Source organism: Clupea harengus, chromosome 20 (genome assembly GCF_900700415.2).
Source record: "Clupea harengus chromosome 20, Ch_v2.0.2, whole genome shotgun sequence".
Lineage (NCBI taxonomy): Eukaryota > Metazoa > Chordata > Actinopteri > Clupeiformes > Clupeidae > Clupea > Clupea harengus.
In genome coordinates, this window is record NC_045171.1 from 16,558,286 (window position 1) to 16,578,764 (window position 20,479).

The following is a 20,479-nucleotide window of genomic DNA, read 5'->3' on the forward strand; positions in this document are numbered from 1 at the left end:
TGTGTGTGTGTATGTGTATGTGTGTGTGTATGTGTATGTGTGTGTGTGTGTGTTCACTCAGCCAATGACACTTCTCCAGCCCCTCTTCCTGCTAACCATCAATTAAAGATAATGACCTCCGCCCTCCTGCACCTCAGCGAGGGGACAGCCCAGCAGACGGACGCACGGTGGCAACTCCACCACTCCAACCGTTTCTGGGAGCCTGAGTCCTAATCCTCTCCTCCTCTCCTCCTCTCCTCTCCTCCTCTCCTCTGCTGACTACTCTCTGTGTACTTATGTACTGTGCTATTCCTGTCCCATCAGTGGTCGGGGAGGCACTAGGGGCTAGCGGACCGCCGCTAGGCTACTGAGCTAGAATAGTTCTGCCAGGGCAGCGGATGGTCTATTTTATTTTTTATTTTTTTATTTTTTTGGGGGGGGGGGGGGGGTTATAGAGAGCTCAAACCCAACTAAACAGATTACTTTTGACTGTTGACTGAAATTGAGCCTTTATTAAGTTTATTAATTACAAAATCGATCTACTAAAAACTTTATATGAATAAACTTTGTCCAAAGACACAAAAGGAATATGGAAAAAAAAAGTGAAAGTCCTGATGCAACATCCTAAATGAACACTTCTTACTGCAGCCGGAGTTCAACTCTTTGCAGAAGTACATCTAGTTAGTACATCTACTGATTGAGACTCCGCTCTGGACAGGGTGAAGTGTGTGTGTGTGTGTGTGTGTGTGTGTGTGTGTGTGTGTGTGTGTGTGTGTGTGTGTGTGTGTGTGTGTGTGTGTGTGTGTGTGTGTGTGTGTGTGTGTGTGTGTGTGTGTGGATGTGTTTGGATGTGTGTCTGCGTATGTGTGTTTGTACTGTGTTTATATTTCCGGGCCTGCCTCTTGACATTCTGAAACCGCACACACTCACGACGAGGGACAGCCCCACTTGAGCAGACCCTTCTTGCCTCCTGTGTCTCTCTCAACTTTATAATTAGACTTCAGGCAAGCCAGCTCTTCACTTGCTCTAATCACTAGTTCTATGAAGGGAGAAATGTAGGGTGTGCTGGGCCATTAGCAGTGAGTGTCTCATCATCATGGTACCATGCCCATAGGATATTTACTTCTAGGGGTTTCAAGAACACCGTCAAACTTCTCTCTCTTTCTCTTTCTCTTTCTCTCTCTCTTTCTCTATCTCTCTCTCTCTTTCAATTCAATTTCAATGTATAATACAAAAAGTGTATGCCAGACATACACATTTGCATCTGTCTCTGTTTCTCTCTCTCTCTCTCTTTTCTATGTCTCTATCTCTCTTTCACTAGACTTCTGAGAGCCAGCCTGATTTCCTTGAGAGTCGCAGCCTAATAAAGTCCTGCCTCCGAACAAACGGAGTCAGAACAGATGGGAATGTAAAATAGCACAGTGCAAAATACTTCCTGAACTTCACAAATAAGACAAGAATGTGATGCAACTACCGTGGTACTCACAGTCAGAGAGACTGCGGGAAGCAACACAGTGTGTGCACACAACACACACGCACACACATGCACACACATACATGCACGCATGCACACACAGACACACACACACACACACACACACACACACACACACACTCACACTTACACAGATACACCAAGATGAACAATATCAACAACACATGCACAAGCACACACATGCACACTCACATATACACACCGACACACACAGAAATGTACAGAAACATACAGACAAATTCTGTTCTCAAAATCCCTACAATATGCATGAGTGCTTGATTTACATTCCCCTCTGAAACAAAGTTGATTCAATCAAAGATCCGCATAAACCACCACAGTGAAAATTACCAGGAGCAAAAAAAAATCACAAATTCATATCATATTTCAAACTCTCAAACACACATTAGACCAGAGACCAAACTCCATAAATCAAAACAGAAGGCTATTGCAGATCTGGGTCCCATCCGTGTTAGAGTCTGACACAGACTGACAATTACCATGCATATGGAGGTATGGAGACACAAGGCAATCCATATAGAAAAAGTCAGTCCAATCCATATATGCTCATTTTTATATTGTATATATGACAAAAGTGTGTTAACCCACATCATTATGGCCCCTTTTATATACACTAGAATAGAAAATATATTAGTTTTATATATGATCTACCTTGGATGTTGGCAATGATATTATGCTGTTTTAGTATGAAATGTATATGCAAGCTCTTTCCCACAGATTTGTCATGCAATCTCTTGTACATATAGGCACATTCCCTACAGAGTGTTAACTTCCTCATTTCACCACGCAGGCGCTGACACTGAGCCGTTCTGGGCCGGGTTCTGGGTGGATCCGCACTGCAGTCCGTGGCGCTCTGAGTCAGTGGCGCCGGTGCTGTTTGAGGAGTTTAAAGAGGCTGAGCTGATTGCTGTAATGCATCGGGCCCCGCGGATGGCCTTGTTTACCTGCACAGCGCAGCAGACGTCTGCTCAGAGCCCTGCAGGCATTCATAATCCACCAACCTCTGTGCGTGCGCGTGCACACACACACACACACACACACACACACACACACACACACACACACAGAAACAAACATACCTACACACATAGACACAGTGACACTCACACAAAAATGCACACACACACACACACATACACACACATACACACACACACACACTCACACACACACACACACACACACACACACGCCTGATGCTCTGTTCACTGAGAGTCCGTTATCACTCCCCCACCACCACAGTCGGGCCAAGCCAGCCAGGTGGCGCTGCCTTCGGCTAAATAGCCCATGACTGGGAAATCGGCTCTCCCCGTTGGCATGAAAATCAGATACAGCAGCTTTTCAAGCTTTTATTTATTTATTTATTTATTTAGTTTTGGAGCGAGACCAACAACGCTAAGCTGTAAGTCACCTCTCCTTGTGTTATTTGCAGGAGGGATCTGGGATATCTGTGAGGACTTACTGCAGGATGGCAAAGCCTGCCACCTCCCCCCCCCCCACCCCCCCACCGCACCCCACTCCACCCCATCCCACCCCAGCCTGTGTGAGTTGAGTTTTTAAGTCACAGTCGGTCACCGAAACCTTGTGAGTATTTGGCAGATAAACTCCATGAAAGTAAGTCAGGGTTGCTATGGCTGAAATAAGGCGCTAACAACACAGTGGTCACTGGTTAGATTCCACCGGAGCACACATACTGATGGAATGTATGCCCTATACCTGTGCTCCAAGTGGTCATGAAAACACTATTAAATGAATAAATATAGAGCTAAGTAAATGTATAAACTCCACTCCTCCATTCAAACATACAAAGTGACAGCAACATTATGGGAATAAATCCAGATTGAAGTCAGATTTAAGCCAGAATAAATCCAGAATGAAGTCATATCAGCTTCTCTCCTCCCCCAGTGTCATCTCCCTTCTCACAGACTGCACTGGTCCGCGGACGGGTCAAACTAACGCTGATGGCCACCATGTCCACCTACACTGTAAAAGAAAACAAGCCTACGACCACTTCCATTCACGTTGATGGCTGTCGTCAGATCAATCAGTCCCCAGCAACATCAGGATTATTTTCCTCTGTCGTTGTCTTTCTGGGAGGAGCATCAGTGGCAGCGGCTGGGGACTTTCTAACTCCAGTACCAATCAACAAGTAGAGCTCCACTAGGCCGATTCATCACGGACCTGTCAGCCGCAACCGAGCGCGGGTCACCTCGCCGCCTCGCCTCGCCGATAAGAGCCGGCACTTAACGTCGCCGCACGTCGGGGCAGCCACACTGACGGAATTAAACGCGCTTGACAAAATTAATAACGGGTAGCGCGAGCATCCCCCCCCTCCACCCACAAAAACTCCTAGGGCGATGGCAGGCGGGCAGACAGGCAGTTAGATAGACTCTAATGTGACCTGAAGGAGGCCCTGAATCCACCCTGCTTAAGACCAGCCGCCTCTGGTAGAGCGAGCACATCACAGGCCCACTGCACAGGCTTTGCAATTAAGCCCATAGATAACAGGCCCTGGTGCCAACTGCCTGCTTACATTAAGAGGATTTGCTGCAGTCGAGCTGAGCTGAAACTAAAGAGCTGTTTACATCCGCTACACGCAGCGCAGCCCATCCGTTTGCACCAGCTACCTGTTCACTGCTCTTCCTGGGTCATCCACATGGTTGCAGGGAAAGCGGCTAATGTAATTTACTCGAGAGTCGTTGCAGGGAAGTAATCTGCCGAAATTGGAATAAGGTTTGCGAGTATGAATGGGACAGAGATTGGAGCTTGTGGGTTTAAGGGCGAACTTTTCGCCTACCGGGGAAAAAAGAAATTCACTATGTGACCATGTTTAACTCTCATTTCACACTTTGCAATCAATTACCAGTCTCCAGAGCTATTGGGGGAGGGAGAACCACCACCTATCTCCGCAATGGGCCAAATCTCTTGGGCCTCCTAATTGGAAATGCATTACACCGCAAGACAATGCTCATTGTGTACACAAAGTCATTGATTTAGGCTGCTCTCAAAGCCCAGAACAAAAGCAATTTACAGAGGTAGCAAACATCTTTTGTGGGACAATAATTCATGCTCTTATCTTGTGCTGAGTGTAAGTATAATATATAAACGGCCATAAACACTTAGCCTTTGAAGGTATGACCGAGCACATTTTTGCTCCCCCTCATTTTTTTTATATCTTCTTGGTGGCTGTGCTTAGAAGCCCAGTGTTTCTCAAAGGCTGTGGATAATGTGATTTTATATTACCAAGGCCAGAACTGATGACAGGCCTCACCACAACCAATCCCTTCTGACAGGATTTAGCAGCATCGCTGAAAATGTCCACTGCAAGCCTAACCCACGGTCCCGTGGATCGTCCAACAAAGAAGAAAAAAAACGAGAAAGAGAAAAAAAAAGAAGTGAAGAAGAGAGGGAGAGAGATAGAGAGAGAGAGAGAGAGAGAGAGAGAGAGGGGGAGGGATAGAGAAAGAGAGAGAGAGTGAGACTGAGAGAGAGAGAGAGAGAGAGAAGGATCGAGGAGGATCAGTGACAGTGGACGATGGCTCCTTCGCTTTTTTACGGCGACCCATCAATATAAACGTCAGGACAAGAAAGCTTGGGCTCTGGGAAATGAGGAGACAGGGTCTCTCCAGCAGCACCGCAGGGGCCGAGGCAAGACAACGTGCCGAAAAAATAAGGAGAAAAAGAAACCACTCGTCTGCAGGGGAACTCACAGACAACACAATCTGTTAGCCTGCTGCACAGTATCACAGCGACAGTCCGACCCTAAAATGTATGTATATTACAGCATGCACACAAAGACAATTATGGAGGTTATTAAACTGGCTTAATTGAGTGTGAGAGGGGGTCACTGGAACATTCCGATTGGGCCAGTGCTAAGCTTTGTGAAGGTAGATCTCAAACAGATAGAACATTTGTCATGAGCAGAGCTGGTCGTCTGTCTCTGAGGGTAGGATGCACGAGGGAAGTCAAAGTGAGATTATTTGTGCTCTATTAGATTTACTAGGCTAGAAGAATTATTGCCATTACTGACTTCAGGACAGAGTTATGACTCCTTGTAATAACAGTGTTATTAGACAATAATTAAGCACTTATTAACGTCTCATAACGACATGAAAGACTCCTGATGATGGAGTGTTTTAATATATGGTCCGTGCTGATGATAAGCCTGAATCCTGTTAGCTAATCTGACAGTACGGGTCCTTGGATGCCAGAGAAGCTGGGCTGAGTCAAAGAAAGTAGAGATGGAGAGAAAGAGGGAGGGAGAGACGGAGAGAAAGAGGAGAGAAATGAGGCAGTGCGCTTTAATCCCTCTCCGAGATTCTAAGGCAGGGCAAAACGCAGTCAGGTTGAGGGTGTGATGAATACTACAGACCGCACACACACATGGACAGACACACACACACACACACAGACACACACACACACAGACACACACACACACACACACACACACACACACGCACACACACTTAGCGACAACTCTCCACAGCAGTAGTGAGCCTCCGGCATCATCACAAGGATGTAATTATGTGACTCGATATTACAACTCGCATGTTCAGAACCATGAGGAACGCTGGCAAGATGAAGAGGATCACTCTCCAGAAAATGACTTCAATTCATCAACTTGATTTTTATTTTCTAATGGTGCTGCAAGGGGAGGCGAGCGGACGGGCTCACAGCACACACGTGTGAACCAATCAGCTTATGCCAGGGCAGAGATTCCTAGCTTAGCGTCTGAGTCATCACTCCACTGCAATTGCTAAGCTGACACTGAAGAACCGAACCGGTCTTAAGTCGAACGAATCTGGCACAAACCGGGCACAGACCCCATGCCAAACCAGGGCTGGACGCGGCTCCGGAGTCCGCCACTACCCTGGGTTGAGTGGAGCTGCCGACGGCGGCTACAGCGCTGGCAACAGATTAATTTCCAGCGCTGATTCTCTGCCTCTCCACAGGCAGGGGCGGGCGAACTGCCTTTAAATTAGCCCTGCAAAGACGTCAAGCAGACAACAAGGACTAATGCACTGCTTTTATTTGCAGCTTGCACTTGGCTCGCTAATTTTTTCCTAGGGGCTTTTGGTGAGCCTGTGGCTGGGGGTAACGGGTGGGCAGGAGTTGGCAGGTAGCAATTTAGCCCCAGCTACATGTGTCAGAGCAATGTGGGGAAACCTGTAATCACAGAGGGAACAGGAACAAACATGCTGCAGAGAGGGGAAAAAACACGAGCCTCCCCGTTACAACTGAACCCATTCCAGAGGTGGGCCAAACCGGGTCACAGCATGGGCTCTGTTCCAGAGTCAGACATATCTGGGGGGGGCACATGGCACACACCACAAGATCTCCATCTCCATCATTTTATTTTGTAAATGACTTTGTCTGTGTCCCAGGAAGGCTGTCAAAGAGATGTGCTTGAATATTCCATTTGTGTGTTCGTTTGCGTATGCGAGCCAGGCTTTGCTGCGTGCGTGTGTGTGAGAGGCGCTGGAGAGGGGAACAGGTAGATGGGAAAAGAAAATGAACTCGTGGAAGAATGAGATGAGGTGGAGAGGAAGAGTGGGCAAAAACGAATGAGATGACAGGAACCCAAATGACAGGAGGGTAAAGACATGACAAGTCAATTTGTGCTTTCCCTGTTAAGGCGGCCGGGCTGGGAGTGTTTGAGTACTATTTGAAGACAAGGCAGAAGGAGAAAAGTAAAGAGAGGGGGAGAGGGAGAGAAAGAGAGAAAGGGAGAGGGAAGGAGAGAGGGAGGGAGAGAGAAAGAAAGGGGGAGAAAGAGAGAGGGAGGGAGAGCGGGTATACGACAGATGGGGAGACACACACACACACACACACACTGCTGCTGCTGCTGCAGCAGCGTGTATGATGTTGTGTTCTCTTCTTTGTTTGGGAATGCTTTAACAAGGCAGGGTTGTGAATAAAGGGCTTGTGAATAAAGCAAGTTCAAATTGAACCCAACACAATTGATAAAGTGACAGATGGAGAGAGAGAGGGGGGGAGGGAGAGAGGGAGAGAGAGAGAGAGAGAGAGAGAGGTAAAAGGAGCATATGAAAGAATAGAAAGCAATGAGGGTGACTGTAGGAGCAGAGGTCAGAGGTCAGAGGTCAGACTGGCCGATGTGTACTCTCTCCACTCTGCTCCCTGGTCTTGCTTCACCAGTTGAAAAGCGGAGTGGCGCCCCCTCTGTCTCCAGGCACACAAGGAGCTGAACTGCACATTAGCAGTCTGTTTTATCTCCCTAAACACACTTTCAAATGGCGCTCCTTTTCATCAGCGCATTCTCCAACAACTCCTTCTGCCATTTTTAACCGCTTTATTATTATTTAGCAGAGCGGAGAAACTAAGCAGTGGCAGTTATTATAATTCGAATTTTATAATAAAATATAATAATTATTTTATATTAAATATTATTATGATGAAAAGTCATCCTAAGCATTCTTCTGGCCCTGTGCTCCTCTGGTCCAACGTGTGTAGCCTCGTCAGAGGGGATTCATTAGATGGTCTTGCATTCCAATCAATAATCAATAATTGCTCCCAGGTGATCTTAACTACTCTTCTTACCTGTTTCAGCAATGTGTGTAGAAATACTTCATTTAGTTTGATTTGTTAATAGCAGGAGACATGAATTCACAAGATGTACTGTATGTGCCAGAGGTACCAGAGCAGCCATTCATGCTTTTCACTTCATCTATTCTGAGCCACCTCTGGGTTCAGCTCTGTCCACTCCTGGTTTCTATCTGAATACAGATACAGAACATTTTAATATCAAACAGATAATAACCCCACTGCACACCCCTAATGTTATATAATGTGTCTGTGTGAGTGTGAGTGTGAGTGTGAGTGTGAGTGTGAGTGTGAGTGTGAGTGTGTGTGTGTGTGTGTCCCCTACTACACAGTGAGGGCGGCAGGCCCTGAATTGTTGAAATAGACAATAATGTTTCACAATTAACCGTGCCACCTAATTACAAACCATGGCATGCCTAGTCTTCACATGCCTTACCAGTCAGTGTGTCTTTGCTAAGGTTGATTTAGTCAATTATCTCTGCTTCTCTCTCAATTTCTACCACTTTGTCTGTTTTCGTGATTCTTTTTTTTTGTAAATTTCATTTTTTGATGATTATCTGTACTACCTTATTGCATCTCTCTCACACACACACACACACACAAACCACATACCTTCCAACAGATCCATGCAATTGCAATCAAAATGAAAAAGACCTGACACACTTCAGATAGACTTTGTCTAAAGCTGTTAAGGATTCACCACGCGTGTGTGGGTTACAGACTTGACTTAGAAACAGCTGTGTAAACATCAACAAAAACAAACATAAACAATGAGATCAGCTGAAGCCAGGGCACCCCACAGACACAGATTTCTTCCTCTCTTTTCTGTGAGAAAACACCACACACACACACACACACACACACACACACACACACACACATACACACACACACACACACACACACACACACACACACACACACACACACACACACCACTGATGTCCAGCTGTGAAAGTGAGAGTGGCACAGTGACAGTGGGGGGTGGACACCTCCTACCCCCCCACCCCCCCAGGACCAGGCAGACCTGAAGAGCCCAATCAGGAAGCTTTAGGAGTTTAGCCACGACGGTTGGCAAGGAGGAGACAGAGTGGAGAGGGTTCACCTGAGGATGCATCACAGTCGGGTCAGACCACATATTCACACACACACACACACACACACACACACACACACACACACACACACACACACACACACACACACACACACACACACACACACACACACACACACACACACACACTGCCCTGCTGTTACTGTGATGATCCCCTCAGGATACTGCTGAGCTATTGAATAATGACACACATGCACACAGTCACACACACACACACACACACACACACACACACACACACACACACACACACACACACACACACACACACACACACACACACACACACACACACACACACACACACACACAGATACACACACACACACACACTCACACACATGGCCTCCCTCTATGTAAAACTGCAGTGTCTAGGCTTTGAATTCACTCAGGCTAACATGATCTGTAGTGCCTGTACCACAAAATTAACGATTACTATACATCAGTGTGTGTGTGCATGTGTGTGTGTCTGTGTGTACTTACATATGTGAGCAACAGGATCTCAGAAGGAGATCATCAGCAAGACTGTGTGTGGTGCATGTGTATGTACATTTGAGTGGTAGTCTGTGTGTGTGTGTGTGTGTGTGTGTGTTTGTGTGTGTGTGTGTGTCTCATATCGACATAGTCCTTTGCTTATCTCTGTTCAAACGGCACTTCCAGACTGCACATTACTCATAGCGCTCTGATCACACAAACAAACCGCAGCCTGACAGGAGTGGAGCTCTGCAGCACACACACACAAACACACACACACACACACACACTCCCATGCATTTGTCACGTCCTCATCCTGGAGTCATCATTTCATATGCACACAGAGCACAGCGAGCCAGCGCAGCATCCAGGTCTCACTTTCAGCCCAGACTTCATTTGGCCCCGGCGCTCCCTCCACGGCTCGCTGGCTCGTCACGATAGCTCACGCTAGGTCACGCACTCAACCACACACACACACACATGCTTTCTCTCTCTCTCTCTCCCTCCCTCTCTCTTTCACACACACACACACACACTTTTCTCTCTCTCTCTGTCTCTTTCACACACACACACACACACACACACACACACACACACACACACACACACACACACACACACACACACACACACACACACACACACACAGTTACTCTCTCTCTCTTTCACACACACACACACACATACACACACAGGCTTGTCAGCTCATCACGCTAGTTCATGCATTCAACCGGGTGTGTTACACAACTATAATTTTCGTATCAGAGAGAGGGAAGAAGAGAAGGGGTGTGTGTGTGTGTGTGTGTGTGTGTGGGGGGGGGGGTGACATGTTAATGCGGCCATCCACTCTCACTCTGTTGGGCTCTGCGGATGGGATGGGAATAGGGATGGGGGGAGTGCAGTCTCCCTCGGAGTCTTTAGGAAACACAGATTCTCTGTGCCAGGGTAATAGGATTCTGCACCCAGTCACAGACACACAGTGCATCAAACACATCTCACTTTTACAAAAAACACACTCTGACACTATGTGAAGAGATTTGGAATGAACGGATGAATGAATGAATGGCTGACTAAATGAATGAATGAATGAATGAATGGCTGACTAAATGAATGAATGGATGAATGGATGAATTGATAAATGGATGAATGAATGAATGAATGAATGAAGGAATGAATGAATGGATGAATGAATGGATGAATGGTTGAATGAATTCTTGTGTGTATGAGTGTGTGTATGAGAATGAGTGAATGTGTGTCTGTGTTTTCTGTGTGTGTGTGTGTGTGTGTGTGTGTGTGTGTGTGTGTGTGTGTGAGACTGCAGCAGTAGGGGTTACGGAGATAATTCCAGCAGATTCTTCAGCATATTTACAATCCGAACAGGGCTCTGTACGCTACGCACTTCTGCTGGGGTCAAAATTAATTACAGAAGTTGTTTGAGCACACAGAGGCTGCGGTAAACAAATGTGAATACATTTTCATATCAAACAGGCGCTGTGCATCCCTCCACTTGATCAGAAATCCGCCCCCTGTTTACCAACAAGTTCAGCACACCGCCAAGCAGAGACGATGGGGGAGGGGAAAATGAATCACACTCCTGAACCACATTACTGAACCACCACCACCACCAGAACAACCGCAACACAGACACACACACACACAAACACACACACACAACCCCCCCCCCCCACACACACACACGCATGCATGTGTACACATACAAACACATACAAACACGCACGCATGCATGCGTACACATACAAATACATACAAACACACACAAGCACACACACACACACACACACACACACAAACACATACACACACACACACATGCATGCGTACATATACAAACACACACACATGCATGCGTACACATACAAACACATACAAACACACACAAGCACACGCACATAAACACACACACACACACATGCATGCATACATATACAATCACACACAAGCACACGCACACAAACACACACACGAACACACATTCATACGTCAACATGCAAACACACACACACACTTCATCCTACACCCCTGTGAGCACCAGTTCCAAAGCGAATGCATCTTTAAATTGTCGTCTGGCATCGTCGTCTGGCATGGATTTTCCTTTTCCTTTTTTCCCTCCGTGCCATCCCATCTCTTCTGTTTGTTCCCTTGTCTTACACACACACACACACACACACACACACACACACACACACATATAATGTGATATAATCACACATTATTTTTTTGTGCAAAGCGCTACACATGTCATGTATCAGTGGCTATACCATGTGCTCATTTAGTAGTGAGAGTCATGAGAGCTCAAACTCAACTAACACGCAATTCCCAAGGTGGAAACACCAAAATTGGTCACACACCAATCAGAACAGATAGATAAAAAGTCCATGGGTCAGTTCACCTGTTTTGGATTTACAAAGACCTTTCTTTATGTACAAACTGTTTTACGTATCAGTTGCATATTTTTACAGTACATTTACCTTTTCACAGAATTTCAGTTTATTTTACCACATTACATTGAGGAATTAAAAATGTTGAAAATGTATACACGTGTCTTTATATTGTGTTCATCGTGTAAAGAGGTTGTTCTAGGGGGAAACCATAAGCACCATCACTCTACATTTTTACGGTAGTGTTTTGAATTGATCTCACCAGTGTGTAATGGCTATTTTGTAATGGATGCATATTTGATGGCTTCTGTGTGATGTCTGAAGGCAAAGTTTGGTTTAGATGTCAGATTACATAGTTTTGAGTAGAGAGTTTAGTTTTGACATGGAAGTTTGAAGTTTCTGAAGATGAGTGTGCAGTTATGCATTTGTGTTTAGAGCTTTAAGAAATGGAGCATAGTTTAAAAAAAAAAAGTGTCTCGGCATCAAGACAAACTGTAAATTCCTAACTATATGTATAATTACTTCTCTAGGGCTTCCTCCTTCGCTCTAGAAGTCTGGAGTTTGTCCATACTGAGCACTACAGTGCTGACGCCGCTAACTAAGCCTGCGCTCGTCTAAGAGTCTCTCTGGAGCTACTCGATGTGACAATGTTTTTGGCAGCCACCGGTGCCCAAGTGAAATTAAACAGAATGAATTGAAGATGATTTTTGGTTGAACAGGAATGTTATCTCCAAGCTGTTCAGCAGAGCTCGTTTTGGGGCAGAGAGGGGTTTTGTGAGTGATTGTCTCTATGGGCATACGGTGTGTGTGTGTGTGTGTGTGTGTGTGTGGGGGCGGCGGGGGGGGTTACTCTTGTTGTGTTGATCACTGAGAGAGAGAGAGAGAACACGGGAAGGAGGAGGAGAGCTGACACAGCTAGCTAATGAGATCATAAGCAGGGCAGTGCCTCAGACCATCTGAGGCTTACGGGTGTCAGCAGTGCATGTCTGTGTGTGTGTGTGTGTGTGTGTGTGTGTGTGTGTGTGTGTGTGTGTGTGTGTGTGTGTGTGTGTGTGTGTGCACGTGTGTGTGTGTGCCTCAGGTGTGCAGCCATGTGGGGGAAGAGCTGAGGGCACAGGCACAGAACTGGAAGTGTTATGAGCTGAAAGACATCTGATGATGTGTGCGTGTGCGCGTGTGTGTGTATGTGACAGAGATCTAATGACGCTCATATGGATATGTGTGTGTGTGTGTGTGTTTCCTGACAGAGATCAGCTGTTGCCTCATATGGATGCATCTTTGTGCTTGCGTGTGTGTGTGTGCCTCCAGATGATGCCTCATATGGAGGGAGCTGTGCATCTGCTCTTAGCCTCCAGGCTTCAAGCCCACACTCCACCGACAAACTGCTCAGGTCACACACCATGGCAGCCAAGCCAGTCCTTTGATCGTGCATTAGTACCTGAGGTCTGAGTCTTTTGGTCTCTTTATCTCGGCGCTTTCCAAGAATAACATCTTATAACCCTTCAGTTTGGGATCTCTGGATGATACATCATTATATGAGATGTTATTGCATTGCCACAGAACTCTATACCTCCGGGCTGCTCAAGGCCTCGGCCTGTCTGGAGTACGGCACCTGAGGGGGAACAAAGCGCCCCTCTACGGATCCTCTAAGTGCACGGGGGACGGTGAATAGCTGTGGACCCTGGGTGAGGTGGAATGATTGTGTTTCTCACGGTCTGCAGGTCTGACCACCTTCACTGCTCAGTTTGAGACCTGATACTGCTCCCTAGTTTGTCCTCAACCAAACGGTTGTTAAGTTGGCATTGTGTATTTATTTTATTTTCCTGATACTTATCCAGTGCAACCCTGGATTCAATGAACTAAATGGGTACAACATGGAGAGTGAATTAACTTGCTTTTACACTTCAGACAACTCTCAACTTCTTCAACAAGAGTTCTCTCAATCAGTCTACTTCATCAACTAAAGATTTGCTATTCTCAAATGCAAGTAAAGGAGATTCTGCATCTTCAGAATCTAATGATATTCAATTATTATTTTATCGTCTCAGAGGACTCTTTCTCACCGTGTGTGCGTAACGCCGGTTCTGATCAATCATTTCCTGTCAAACTAAAAGTGCGATGCATGGTGATGCTTTCATTGATGCTGTCTGGGATTGACACTCCTCCTAAAAATGCTACTCCATCTGTGCCGTGTTCACGTACTCCCTCAGATTTAAAAAGCAGAACAGGCCTTGGTTTTACACATTTAAATGTGGCTTGGAATTAAGGGACCCCAGAGTGTGTGTGTGTGTGTGTGTGTGTGTGTGTGTGTGTGTGTGTGTGTGTGTGTGTGTGTGTGTGTGTGTGTGTGTTTGTGTGTGTGTGTGTGTGACTCATTAAACCTTGTGCAACTCAATAATGTGCCAAAAAGGCCAAATCCAAAAACACAAAATGGATCCACCTTGATTGATTGATTTAAATATAACGAATACATCTCTTAAATACACTTCAATTGGCATATTTTGCAATGATGTCAGTGATTGTTGTGCAATTGCTTGTGTCAAGAATTCAAAAAATTCCTAAGGTAAAACCCCCGTTTCACTTTTAAAAGAGATTTTTTAAAGTCTTAAAGAGCAGGCTTTCCTGTTCGTATTCCAGTGACCTTAGCAGAGTTACTTTGATTCCGGATGTTGAACTGGCATAGGAATACTTTCACTCCAAATCTTCCTGTCTACTTCTAATAAACATGTTCCCATTAAGAAGTTTAGGATCAGTGGGAGGGTTAATCCCTGATTCGCAGACAGTCTTTCGGAGCTAATTCGTTTAGGAAATAAATCATGGGCCAAGCTAGATTTTCAAACTCCTCTGCTGGTTGGACTACGTGTAGAACTCTCAGTTACAAGTCCACCTTAATGATCCAAATCCAAATCAGAGTTTTATCTTAAGTCAGTTACACAGAACCTAAATAACCCCTGGAAATTCTGGTATATTCTGACTGGCTCAGATAACATGAAGGACAAAGGTTCCATGGTTAGTCAGTTTAATGAACATTTTATTCATGCTAGGTCTGTGCTTGACACCATGAATGTAAATACATCCGTCTCATGTTACGCCACTACTGCAACTGATAGAAATCACAATTTGTTTGATTTGAAACTCAGTTCAGGTGCTCAAGTCTGTAAAGCTCTGAGAAACATTGATCACAAAACGGCTGCAGGTCCAGACAATATGGATCCTCATCTCTTAAAGATGGTGGCAGACAACACTGCTGAGCCTATTACTCATCTTCTTTAACTTGAGTCTTCTGTCTAACTCCACACCTAACAATTGCCAAGCTGTCTATGTTTTCCTCTTACTTAGAGGTAGAGACCCTGCAGAGTTGAACAACTGCCGTCCAATTTCCAAACTCTCAGTCTTGGCTAAGACATTTGAATCAGGTCAACTCTCAGGCTTAACAACTTTTACTTGATAATGAAATTTTAAGTGACTTTCAGTCTGGTTTTAGAACTGTCTACGGTACAATTACTCCTGCTATGGTTGTGACAAATTATCTAATTGGTGCCCTGGGCAGTAAACAGCATTGCGATGCTTTATTTGTGGATCTATCGAAGGCATTTGATTCAGCGGATCATGAATTGCTGCAGAACAAACTTAGGAATGTTGGTTGGGGTCCAAAGACTGTTAATAGGTTCAGAAATGACTTTGTACTTCAAACCCAGTGTGTCTGCATTTTCATGGCTTTTTAGAGAGGGCAAAACACAGCAAAATGCGGAAGAATGACGAGGTTACTGCTTGATGGTCAACTGAAGTGACTACAATAGGCCGACATAAAGATGACCCAATCTCATGCAATCAATTTAATTTCTGATGCAATCACTGCATTCAGGAAAAAAAAGTGCATTTTCTCAAGAGTGGCCTGAAACTTTTGTCCAAATCAAAACCAAAAATGTAGAATTGTTCAGTCTTATTTAGGTGAATGTTGAAATTGTTTATGTCGTTTCTGTCCAATTTCAACTGTGATTCCAGCTATCTACATTTAAGGTTTGTTTGTCCATTCTACTGTATGTGGAGTTATGAGCCTTTCCCCATTCATTTAGATAGGAGCTTTCGCTTGTTTGCGAAATAGCTGCCTGGAGGCGTTGCCAATATGGCTGCCGAGTGGCGAGACTTGCCTATATGGACTCTGAAATAGTTATTCTTAGGTTGCCGACTGCACACGGATACAGACATATGCACACGGATACAGACATATGCACACCAATGCAGACATATGCACACGAATACACAGATGAGGCCCTGCACCTGCTGACCACCAATGACCTCATTCCACCGCTTCCACACCCATCAACATTAGGTGTAAGTGTGTGTGTGTGTGTGTGTGTGTGTGTGTGAGTGTGTGTGTGTGTGTGAGAGAGAGATAGAGAAAGAGAGTGTGTGGGTGAGTGTGAGAGAGAGAGAGACAGAGAGAAAGAGAACAAACAACCAAAAGTATCAGCGTGAGAATGTATAGATGTATAATTTGTATTTTTAATTTTCACATGCATACAACATTGGCCCTCATTCTCGAACATTTTCTGAAGTTTCTTCTGAAATGTTTCTTACAGGCTTCGGAAAAACAACGTAAGCAAAAGACATCTGCCAAATTCATGCACGCTTGAAAATGTGGTCCTACGCAGCAGAAGTTTTCTGGGCTGTGCTCCCCCGGAAGAGTTTTCTTAAATTGAAAGCGTGTTCTCGTGCTCCTGAATTTGCATACATACACGCCCTGCCAGCTCCTTATAAGGGCACGCAACCGTAGTGACGTGTGCAGTTGGAATCGACCGAATCTACACGAAAGCAACTCGTAAACGAGTCATGTCAAAGCGGAAAGCAATCACCGTCGAGTAAACGCAGATCTAACTTCAACTATATATGTCTATGACTTGAACGGTGCAGAGATGGACTGTTGCAGGATGTAGATGTGTCCATTCTATTCCACTATAGCTATATCAACGTGATTGAGTTTAGTGCTTATTTATTTATTCACTTACATTTGCAGTGTTCGTGTACATTACATTTAGTCATTTAGCAGACACTTTTGTCCAAAGCGACGTACAAGGGATAGAACAGTCAAGCTACGAGCAATAGAGACCTAGTGTAACAATAAATACTACTTTACATAAGAAATAGAAAAACGAAATAGGAAATAAAAACGAAGTGCAGGAATGTAGCCTAACTGCTATAAGTGCAAGTTAAGCACTAGTCGAAGTGCCAGTTAGGAAGGGAGGTGCTCTCTGAAGAGTTGGGTCTTCAAAAGCTTCTTAAAGGTAGAGAGGGACGCGCCTGCTCTGGTAGTGCTAGGCAGTTCGTTCCACCAACGTGGAACTACGTGAAAATTTTGGATTGCCGTACTTGCACAGACGGCAGTGCCAAACGACGCTCACTAGACGAGCGCAGCATTCCGGTGTAGTCCTTTTACTTATTTTATGACATCACGGTGCCTCGTAGAATCATGACTATAGGCCTACATGTGAAACGTAATTGTTAATGATACTTTAATCCGAGGATCTGTAGAGTTGATGTGAACGCAATCACCAACGATTTCTCACAAATTCATTAACACGGAGAGAGAGTTTTCTTAAATGCGATTCCTCAAAAAACCACAAGATGGCCCACGGCCCTCGCATTTGAGAAAACTCTGGCCGAGTTACGACTGCTATTTCGAGTTCGGAAAGTCTTCTGAAGTTCAGAGCAAATCCCAGATGAGAAAACTTTCATGAATGCCAAATGTTGTCCTAAATCCAATTCAGAAGAAATTTCTCTTGAATTCCTCTTAAATTCTTCTTAACTGCGTTCGAGAATAAGGCCCATTGTCTTTTGTGATTTTGGATATTGCCATTTCCTTAGATTAAAAATGTACCTAAATACTTTTATAATTCTTTATATTAAACACAGATGTTTGAGTGCCTTACTTTGACAGTGCTGACAAAATGCCATGTTTACATTTAGCATTCCTTCTATTTATTTATTTCCTGCAGACATACAGTCAGTGCCTTTGGAATGTGCAGCTAAGCGTGAATGTTGTGCGTGTGTGCTGTTACTCCACAGCTCTGAGCAAAGAGTGGGAATGTAAGTATGTACACGTGGGAGAGTCTTTCTGTGTGTGTGTGTGTGTGTGTGTGTGTGTGTGTGTGTGTGTGTGTGTGTGTGTGTGTGTGTGTGTGTGTGTGTGTGTGTGTGTGTGTGTGTGTGTGTGTGTGTATCAGGAATTGTCTCTTTATAGTTTACTTCATACAGCTTTGCATGCCCCGACTGCACGCCAAACTGTCCGGAGGGATACGGCGAGCAGCGAGGGACACAAGGCACCACACAGACAAACACAGCTCCAGGCTACAACAGTGCAGGAAAGTCACACACCACAAACATAAGCCTGGCTGCACACCACTACTCCACAAAAACAGACACGCAACAACAGTCCACTTACCACTATGACGCCAATGAGAGCATCTATAACATCTGATCATCTGATCATTCGTTCGTTATAAGCTCTAACATCACATTAATGTGAATATGGGCATGCCTCATGTAAATGTGATTAGACAGTTATATATCCTTCTAGATAACAAAATTATCAATGCCATAACTCATCACGCACATTAATGTGGGTGGGATATAATGGGATATAATTTGAGACATATCTTCTAATATATTCTGATAACACTTTATAAAGGTTCGTATGATTGCCAGGGGTGTTCAAATGAAATATCATGGATATGGACTTTACAGGAAGTGTTGCCATGGTCACTGGATAGCCCTGCACCCCCGGGGAAATGAAAAGATATTCTTAACATTCACTGTCAGGATTTCATTTTCAGGATTTCATATCTCTCTCTGTCTCACACACACACACACACACACACACAAACACACACACACACACGCACACAGTATTTATATATATATATATATATATATATATATATATGTTGGTGAACAGGCTACTGTATAGAAGTACCCTAAGGTAGGAGAGTCCATCTGACCACAAACATTAGTGTGTCAAAACCAACACAGTGTCAAAATGGAATGAAACTAGAAACTGTGAAATCAGAGAGTGGCAAAAACAAAAACATTTGGACCATCTGGAATGACTGCGTCGTTCCAAAAGGTTATAACACTGTTGACTAATAGAGGCACTGGTGAGGCTGGAGCTGACTGTGGTTAGCAGTGGTCAGCCGTGCTGTCACCATGCAACCCTCATGAGACAATCTAAAGACATTTGGTCAGCTTGGACTCCATTGTCCACAGGAGCACGAAGATGAGGACGAGGACGAGGACGAGGACGAGGACGAGGACGAGGACGAGAACGAGGACGAGGACGAGGACGAGTGTCTCACCTCCAGATCCTGGCTCATGTTTTCTCTGTGTCCTGCCATGTTTCTCAAAGTCAAGGAAGGATCCTTGACGGCTGCGTTTCAAGGACGCTACGTCATCGAATCCAGCTGAAGGACTAATTCAATGTCTAGGATCCTTCGAGTTCTACCAAGGATTGAGTCATTCGTTCAGAGAATTTTCAAGGATAAAGTTTGGAGTATCCTTTGTGTTCTTAAAGTAATAATCATATGTGCACGTACCAGAACCTTTTTTTTTTAAGTAGCGCAGAATTTGAAGGCATGACATTTTCAATGACACACACCTACGCACTCACTAGACTATTCCATTGTTAGTTCTCCGATTGCTAGGAAGAGTCTTGCCTAGCTTCTGAGGGACCTGACTTAGAGGGGCCTGTCCTACCAAGGAAGCATTCTTGGCTTTAGGGTAAAAAAAAACCTGTGTCCTGCCATGTTGTCTTTTCTCTGGGTCCTGCCATGATCCTAGTTGTTCACAAGCACCTCCTATTGTGCACCTGTTACTGCTCTGCTCATCAGTGTCAGTATTTGAACTCTGTTAAGATGTTTGTTCGTCGCTAGATTATCACGTTAGAGTTTCTTAACCAGACAATGGTGAGTTGGTGAGTGATACCTGGTCCTATCACTGCTTGGACTGATCTCTGTGAAGTCCACACACACACACACACACACACACACACACACACACACACACACACACACACACACAAAAAGTCCATGAGGTTGTGTACTGTAATCTGTAATGAAATGGCGTACAGGTGCCTTTGTGATTTTTCACAGACGTCTGGAAGGAATGGTGATGTGCTGATCTAATTTAGGCCTGTGAAACAAACCCCAGGCTTTCTCGCTCCACACATCACGGCACAACGCTCACCGTTATTCTCTCTCATTTCAGAGGGGTAAGGAACAGTTCTGTAACAGGAGCGGAGAAACAGAGCGAACATAATGAAGAAAAGGGGAAAAAATAGAAAGAGAATAAAGACTGGATAGATAAAGGAGAAGGGAAAAACACAAACGCAAATAAAACAGTAATTTTTGACAGTCGCTGCTGAGGTTCTGCCTGTCTATA

At 44.8% G+C, this 20,479-nt stretch overlaps 1 protein-coding gene across 1 annotated transcript in view; it reads right to left on the minus strand.

The window, feature by feature from the left end:
- The window catches only part of cd276 (CD276 molecule), a 115,300-nt gene that overhangs the window by 56,610 nt on the left and 38,211 nt on the right, over nucleotides 1-20,479 (minus strand). The gene's annotated exons all lie outside the window — the stretch shown is intronic.